The sequence below is a fragment of the Humulus lupulus genome, chromosome 3, assembly GCF_963169125.1.
Source record: "Humulus lupulus chromosome 3, drHumLupu1.1, whole genome shotgun sequence".
Classification (NCBI taxonomy): Eukaryota; Viridiplantae; Streptophyta; class Magnoliopsida; order Rosales; family Cannabaceae; genus Humulus; species Humulus lupulus.
This window is the reverse complement of record NC_084795.1, coordinates 179,079,423-179,088,882: the sequence shown is the minus strand read 5'-3', so window position 1 is coordinate 179,088,882 and position 9,460 is coordinate 179,079,423.

Genomic DNA, 9,460 nt, shown 5'->3' with positions numbered 1-9,460 from the left:
CAATGTGGCTGCGCTGCGGCTCAAGGCCAATTTCAGGACATGAATTTTTGCAATTTTGAGCCTTTGCTCCGGGGGTTCGGGGGATGCCTTCGGTGCATTGTTTTAGAGATTTGGGGGTTCCGAGAGTGTGGGATTGGTTCCGAGGAGGTAGCTTTGGATTGATTAGTGACAAAGGATGTTTCATTTGTGTTGTGATTAGGACTTTGGAGAGGCTCGTGGTAGAGGACCGTGCTCGCGGCTTCGTGGCATCGGAAACCAGTGAATTGAAAGGTAAGAAAACTGCACCCGGGTAAATGTTGGTGATGGGACTAAGTGCTCCCAAGAATTGTGACGTGTCAATGTTGGTATCACGCCAAGGGACATGTAAAAGCGGCCTAAGAGTTCCGTACTTGATATTAGCGCACAGGGCGCGGGTTGGCCACTGGGAGCCAAGAACAACAGGATAACAGAGGGAGCAGCCTGAGGGCGCTAGCCCTGGTTATCGTTTGTGAATTGTGAATGTTATGAATTGAAATGCCTAGTATGTGGAATACTTGACTATACTCACTGATGATGTATCTGAGTTTATGTGGTGTAATATGAGTTATTGACTTGTCTGTTAATTGTTCATGCTCTGTTGTTGTTGTGTTTTCTTGCTGGGCCTTGGCTCACGGGTGCTACGTGGTGCAGGTAAAGGCAAGGGCAAGCTGGACCAAGCCTGAGGTGGAGAGCTCCGAGGTGAAATGTACATAGCCAGCTATTCGATCACCATAGTCGAGGAGTGTGACAGGACAGGGATTACCTAACTGCTCGTTTTGCCTTAGTATGGCTGGTTAATGCATTTGAACCTTGTAACTTTTGTAAATGGTCGTTAAACTGATATTTTTGGGATCCCGTGTAAATAAACAATGTTTCTTAATGATAACGTAACTTTTGAGACCAAAACGCTTTTAACCCAAGTTCCTTAATAGTTTCAATAACACGATGTTATTTAAATAACTTGGTTAGCAAGTCTGGCACTTTATAAACACACAGTGTAACGGTCTTGGCTATCCAGGGCGTTACATAAGCAATGGTCATAGACGTACTTGAGAGGGGTGTTCTACGGAGGCATGTGAACAACTCAAAGATGTGAATCAATGAACAATCAACTGAAGAGATTTCTAAAAGCTAATTATTCATTGTGAGATTTTGTTGCACAGATTGACCTAGCCATCAACACGATGCGCAACAATGAAGCCTTAAATGACTACAAAAGCGTACACACCCTTCCTCATATTCCAGACGGTAAGAATAATTACTTGATACCATATTACAAAAAGGTCACTGATATATTCACACGAAATATTTATTTTAAAGTAGAAAAAGAGCTTGTAGAGGAGGTAGCATATTCAATTTCAGATAAGGAGAATCATTAGGACTAATGTATGTTCTCTTTCGTGAGATTCCAGTGCGGTGAATCAAGGCACCGAGTTCATTACATCAGAATGACCAATGAGTTCAAGTGTTCGTGTTTTTTATTTGAGTCCGATGGTATTCCTTGCAGGCATATATGGTGTGCAATGAAAAGTCTTGACATACGAGTTATACCAGAGTCCCTAATTTTAAATCATTGGCGGGAGGATGTTAAGAGTTATTCCAATATATCTCTACCTAAACCCTTAGGTGACAGTGAAAAGATGATTCAAACTTCAAGGTAAAACTAAATCTCTTTTATTTATTTATGAATTAAATGTTAAGTAAATTTTACCCTCTTATCTTCGTGTTGTAATAGAGAATTTTATAATTAACCGCAGGTCTGGGGCAGTCAATTCTTTAGCACAGTCATTGAGTTTTTATGAATCACACAACGACACCACATTTCAAATGGAAAAGAATGATCTCACAAAATTGATGACCATATTTAAAGAGGCTTACGAGCAGGGACAACGCACTGAAATAGGTGCCAAAAAACAACTAGAACACTTCATGATATTCCAAATATTGTAAAAGATCCTATTAATGTGAGGACGAAAGGCATGGGTACCCCAAAAAATTCTAAAAGAAGACCAAATGATGGCATACAAGGCAGTCGACAATGTGCACTTTGTGAAGGTAGGGACCATAATTGGCGAACGTGTCACTTGAGGTCTAAAATGGCCTCTACAGCTCGGGCAGGAACATCATCTTACACAAGGAACGACACAAACTTTCCAACTCTATCGACACAAGACTCCTTCCAATCTAATTAGTATGTCGTGCATCAACCATTTGTCACCACTTTAGTTAAATTTTTTATTGCATGTTTCTGGATTTAGTTTATATGCTCCTGACTGTTATTTTCATAGACAATTATTTAGTATTTTGAAATATTTTTCTCAACAGCTACATACAACCATCTGTGACCACTTTAGTTGCTTTTGTATTTGGACGTTTCTTGAATTAGTTTATATACTCTTGAATGTTATTTTCATAGACCATTATTAAGTTTTTTGAAACATTTTTCTCAATATTTACATGCCACCAATTTTTTAATATTTGTAATAGAGAGATAATTTGATTTGATTGTTTACAACAATCAAATTAAGGATGCCACAATTTAAATAATTATAATATCATCTATGCATATGACATGATTTGACTAAATTTCCTACCTATTAACAAATATTAAAGTGGTACAAAATTTACAATGTAAAATAATAAGTCATATTATTAAAATTGTACAATATTTTACAATGTAAAATAATAAGTCATTCACGTGAAACTTTCCTCAAACAATATTACTCGAGTAATAATCACGTTTACTTTAGATATAACTCATTACTTAATTTACTTATATTGTTGCGCCTAAATATAAGTAAATTACTAGCTGAAGGTCCATATTCACCTGGTAAAGTAGTTCATTTGCTTTTGAATATTAACATTACATTTTTATCCCTAGAAAAATGGCATAAATTGACTAAATTGCCCACTTATTAACTAATATAATCGTTTGGCGCCAGCACAGCTGGTAATAAAAACTGGCTATAACATGTAAGTTTCACATGCAAATACATTTGACAGGACAATTTGTACCCACTGTCATAAAAATAAACCAATATTTTAATAGATCACACACATATACATATATATATAATAGATACATGCAACGTGTAATGCACGTTTGTGTAGTTTTATTTATAAAATTTATTAATTATTTTTATTAAATATGTATCATTGTCATATAAATTTCAAATAAATAAGCAATATTATATATAAAAGAATGACGTAAACATATTAAATAAAAAAATTAAACCAAAACATTGTTTATGATTTTTTTAAATATATATAATATGATAAATTTTTTAAACATAAATGATAATTTTTTTAATAAAATTTAAGATTATGTATTATATATTATTATTTTAATGATATTTTATAATATTTAAATTTATATCAATATAAGTATTAAATATTTAATATTTTATTAAATATTATTTGAATTCATATTGATATAATTAGTAAAAAATTATGATTATACATTATTATCATAATAATATTTTGTAACGTTTAAATTTATATTAATATAATTATTAAATATTTAGTTTTGTATTATATATTATTATAATAATGATATTTATTGATTTATCATGTTATTTTATTAATATATTATGAGGGACCGGTCTAGAAAAGTGGTTGATGCGTGACTGCATCCATCACATATATATTTATATATTATAAATGTGAGTTTAACGAAAAATTGTTGTTCTTGATTAGATTAAATATTTTTTTAATTTTTTTCTAATACCGTTAGTTTTAAAGTTATTTGAATAAGGTAAATAAATTAGAAAAAAAATCATCTAAACAAGTATATAATTTTAAAAAAAAAGTAATAAATGAATAATAATTTCATATCACATGTTTAAATTACTCTATTAGTTATATCTTCAAAACTATAACCGGAAAATATTTATGTGTTTAAATTTAATATTTTTTCTTTTATTTATTTTGTCATTTAACTAATTTTATTTATCCAAACATATATGTAATAGTATAATAAGACATAAATATACATATTTTCTTATTTTACCCTTTAGTTTTTTTAATAAAAAAATACTTTTTTTAATTCTCTATAGCCATTTATTAAATAATATATATTTATATATAAATTTTTGTTTGCTTTATCAGTAATGACAATGGTACTTGGTATTACCATACCAACCTTTACAAATTGATCACTTCCAGGAAAAATAGTATATATCATTATGTGATGATATTGGCTTCAGCCAATGGGAAAATGATTGTGATATGGATTTCCATGATGCTCCAATTGAAATGGAAGAAAAACAAATTGTGATGTAAATTCTCAAAAAGTTGTTAAAGAGTGTGATGACTTTATTGATTGTGAGTATGAGCAATCTGACGAAGAACTAATCAAAGAAAACAAAAGGACTCCAAATACCCATAAGGCAAGCAGTTCAAAGGCCCCTCAAGATGATTTTTATGTAGTGTCGGATGATGACATGGATTCTGACGAACTAAATAGTATTTGTAGTTCTGATGATGAGGCTGCTAAAGTGAAGAGTTATTATGAATTCAATTCTGATTGTGACTTAGGTAATCCTATATTCAAGACTGGTATGGTGTTTCCTTCTGCTACTACCTTTGGGCAAGCTGTGAAGGAATATGGTATAAAGTCTCATAGAGCAATCAAGTTCATAAAGGATGACAAGAATCTCATTAGAGCAGGTTGTAAAGTTGGATGTCCATTGGTTGTGTATGCATCCATGATTGACAAGGCTGGAACTTTTAGAGTGAAAACGTTCAAAATGAACATACATGTGGAAGAGTTTTCAAGAATAAATATCTGTACATACAAATGGTTAGCTAACAAGTTCGAGAATGAATGGAGAAATGACCCAAAATGTTCCAATGCTGAGTTTGATAAGAAAGTTAGAAAAGCAATAACAGAAGATGTTTCAATTTTTAAGTGTTATAGAGCTCAAAGTTTGGCAATGAAAAAAATCCAAGGCTCTCTTAAGGAACGATACTCAAAGTTGTGGGATTATTGTGAGGAGTTGAAACTACAAATCCTCGTAGTACAGTTTTCATGCAATGCAACTCAAAAATATATTACCTTGTATTTGTAAGACTTTTATGTGTGCTTGGCTGCATGTAAGAAGGGGATTTTAGCTGGCTGTAGACCATTTATTGGTCTTGATGGGTGTCATATATAGGGACATCATGAAGGTCAACTTTTGGCTGCTGTGGGAATTGATGGAAACAATTCTATGTTTCCAATAGCATATGCAATAGTAGAATCTGAGTGCAAGATTTCCTGGTGTTGGTTTTTGGGGATTCTAAAAGATGATCTTGAAATTGAAAATAATAGTATTTTTACATGGATGTCAGACAAGCAAAAAGGATTGATAGAAGCTATCAAAGAAAGATCCAATGGATCAACTCATAGATTTTGTGTAAGACACATGTATAGCAATTTCAAGAAAGAGTTCAAAGAGCTCTCGCTAAAGCAAATAGTGTGGAAAGCAGCGAGAGCAACTACACTGCACAAGTAAAGTATTTTCAATTAAAAAAAATTAATGTAAATTTAAAGTTTATAAATGTGTAACTCATAGTTATATTGATTTTTATTGGTTTTTTTTTTAAAGATTCAAGGCTGAAATGGAGAAATTGAAGACTAATAGTTGACCTACTTATACATGGCTAGCTGGGAAAGACCCAAAGGCATGGAGTAGCAGGGCAAACTTTGATACACAGTGTGACATGCTATTGAATAATCTATGTGAGTAATTTAACGCAGCCATATTGGAAGGACGAGATAAGCCAATTATTACCCTTTTGGAGCATGTTTGAAGGTACATTATGAAGAGAATGGCTGCCAAGAAAGAAAGCATTAGTAAGTGGCATCATGAAATCAGACAGAATTTAAAAACATTTGGAAAAAAAAAAAAACTAGGAATCAGCTTTAAATTGCATTCCTAACTTTTGTGGAGAAGGGAAATTTGAAGTGAGGTTCTTTCATGGAGATATATATTGTGGATCTTAAACTAAAGACATGTACTTGTCGAAGGTGGGATTTGACTGGGATTCCTTGTGGTCATGCTATTTCTTGCATGGAAGATAGGGACATAAACCCTTTGTTGTGGGTAAGTGATTGGTACAACAAAGCAACATATGAGAAAGCTTATGCACATATTGTAAACACTTTCATTGGGCCTGAGGCATGGAAGAAAATTGGTATTCAACCACCTGCAATTCAAATATTTAAAACACAACCAGGTAGACCATAGAAACTAAAAATAAGAGAGCTCGATGAAGTAGAGGTTCTAGGAAGTAAAACAATGAAGCTGCGAAGAACCTATGTTGTTATCACTTCTACCAATTGTGGTGTAGAGGGACACAACGATAAAGGTTGCCCTAAACCATCTCAAGATAATACTAATGATAGCCAATCATCTAAAATGGGTAACAAGACCAAAAAAGTCGCAGCAAAGACTAAAAAGAGTTGTGAGAAGACTAAGGCCACTACTATGAAGTCTAAATATCCCATTGCTAAGAGAACAAAAGAGAACACTAGTTTAGCAAGCAGAGTGAAAAAATTGCAGGCAATTGCACTTTCAAAATAGTAGCATATTAAAAAGGGTAAATACCATTTTGACCCCTCTATTTTATAAACATTACCGATCGAACCCTGTCTTTTGTTAAATGACAATTTGGATAATGTGTTTTGCAAAATAGAACAAAAGAGTACCCTAGACTAAATTTTGGTCAATTTTTTTTAATATGAAAAAAATTCCCCTATTTTTATAAATTACTGAATTTTATAATCTCAAATAAAACATTATTGAATTAAAAATTAATAAAAAAATTGATATAAAATTAAAAAAAAATTTAACAAAACCCAGGGTCCAATCGGTAACTTTTGCAAAACATAGGGTTAAAAAAAAATATTTTCCCTATTAAAAATTTGTCATATAATAAATAGTACTTGAACATAATTTTATTTATTGAAAAATATTTAGGTTCATAGGAACACAAGTAACAAGTTAGCTGAGAATCCAAACTATACCATTAAATATATATGAAGTCTATTCCCTTACCTTTCAAGGCAAAAATTGGGTATAGTCACTAACTGTCTACATTTTGAGTAGCTATTTTTTTTTTTTGTGCATACCAGCTATTTTGGGAAACTCCATGAATTGACCATATTTAATAGGCTAATACTAACTCTGTACGCCCTGGTTTTCTCACGGGCTGTTTAGCAGGACGAGCCTCAGACTAAACATGATTTAGTCCGAGGCTCCCACAGGCCGGAGGCTCTATTTCCAGGACGGGCCCTTGCTAGCTCGAGGGGGTCCTGTTTCCAGCTCGCACTTGTTGCCCCAGGAGCTGGGAATAACATCCGACGGCCACGGACGGATAAGCTCGGGTTATGGACTGCTCTGGTAGCGAGCTTCTCAAGAAGCTCTGACCCTATGGGAAGTCAACACGCAAGATAAACATGCATATTCCTGCCATCACGTGTCCGATATCCCCCTGACTTCTCGGACACGCAGTAGGAACGTGCGTATTCAGACACCCACGGACGAGTTGGGCCGTGCGGCCCATTATCTCCTTCCATACTGATTAGACCACACTTGTGTGTCAGGTTTAGGAATTAATCATGAATATCACAGACTTGATGTGACTAATGGTAAGGTCACGGGATGACCTCCCTACCAACTTCCAGGTGCCTTCTCCTATAAATATGGAGACCCTGGGAGTTGATAGGGGTTGGAAAAAATAGTCTTTGAAGAACTATATACTTTGTAAACCAATTACCCAGAGAATATCAATAATATTGACTAGTGGAGTAGAAGGATTTTAACCTTCGAACCACTTTAAAACGTGTCTCGAGTCACCTAGTTCTTTCCCCAAAGATTTCCTATCTGTGACGGTTCTACTTTTAGTACTAATCTCTTTCTCTTCTTCTCTTAATTATCTGTTGCCGAAGAACCGCGTCAACAGTTTGGTGCTTTCATTGAGAGCAAGTCCGATTAGTACTACCACAAACATACAACTATGGTGACCACTCGATCCAAACATGGCGACGAGACAGAACAGCATGATGGGCAGGAGGCCCGCCATGTTGCCCTCCCTGATGAGCAAGTTCCTGAAGTCCAGCAAAGGCCAGGAAAGCAGCCGGCGGGCCAAGACGACACTGGTAGTTCAGCGCCCCGACCGCCTAATCCGAATCCATGTTATTACACTGCGGTGGAGATGGAGAATGCTCAGCTGAGGAGCCAGCTAGCAGCAGCTGGTCAGCAAATCCAGGATATTCTGAGTCGACTACCCCCTCTCACAACCAACGGTAACGTTGGAGAGAGGCAAGGCGAGGCTCCTAAGTCTCGCCGGAGTAATCGATCCAGGCATAGCCGTTCGGGTAGACTCCCTGCAGCCAACTCCACCCCTTCACCACACCATCAAGAGGCGAACTTCAGGGAAATGCCTCGGACCGAACAGCAGCAGTACAGCCGTTCGGTTAGGACGTCAACCCCTAGCTCTCAGCCTTCCTCGAGGACGCCCAGAAGAGATCGAGGAAGTTCCCAAAGGAGGGCCGAGGAGATCCGGAGATGTCAGCCCGTCCCCGAAGAACGTCCAGTTCTTCGTCCAGCTCGCCCAGCGCAAAACCAGCAAGCTGGCAGGGCCGAGAGGCCCCCACCTAATTTAGTCCGTCCTGACGGCACTAGGATCGCCTCTCCGGTCAGGCATCCTCCTTCTCCCATCAGATATCCGTCTCCTCAGCCCATCCGAGACATCCCGACCTACGGGAATAGCAGGAGGGGCCCGCCGTCAGCCGAACCCTCCTGGCGCGGCAGGGTGCCGGAGGAAGGATCAGGTCATGGCCGCCAAAGACGCACTCCGAGTCTGTCCAGCAGGAGTCACTGGACCGGCAGTGCACGGAGTGATCTTTCGGGAGGAGACCTGCGCCAGCGGCTAAGTTCAGCACAAAGTCACCATACTACCCAGGGAGGCGACCTTCGAGATCGCCTCAACTCTCACAGAGAGGATCGAGTTAGGGATGGTAGCCAGGCCCGCTCAGTTGGGGTCCGATCCGAAGTACGTAACGGCGGGAATGCCCCAAATGACCTATCTCAAGATAGGAGGGGCAACAACCCGCCTAATATGTACAACGGGTCCGGAGCTGTTGAACAGCCCCGGAATAACCCAGGATCTCAGGACAAAACCCTAGATCGCTTAACTCAGATGGAGGAGCTGATGAAGAAGCTCCTGTCGGAGAAAGAAAAAGACGAATATGATTCAGGGGATGAGATGGAACTCTTCGCCCCCAATATAGCAGCAACGGCATACCCTTCTGGCTTTCGTATGCCTCACTTGTCAAAGTTCAACGGGGATGGAGACCCATCTGACCACTTAGGGATGTTCAACACCCTAATGATGGCTCATAACATCGGGCCAGAGCTTCGTTGCTTGATCTTTCCTTCCACCCTAACTGGACCTG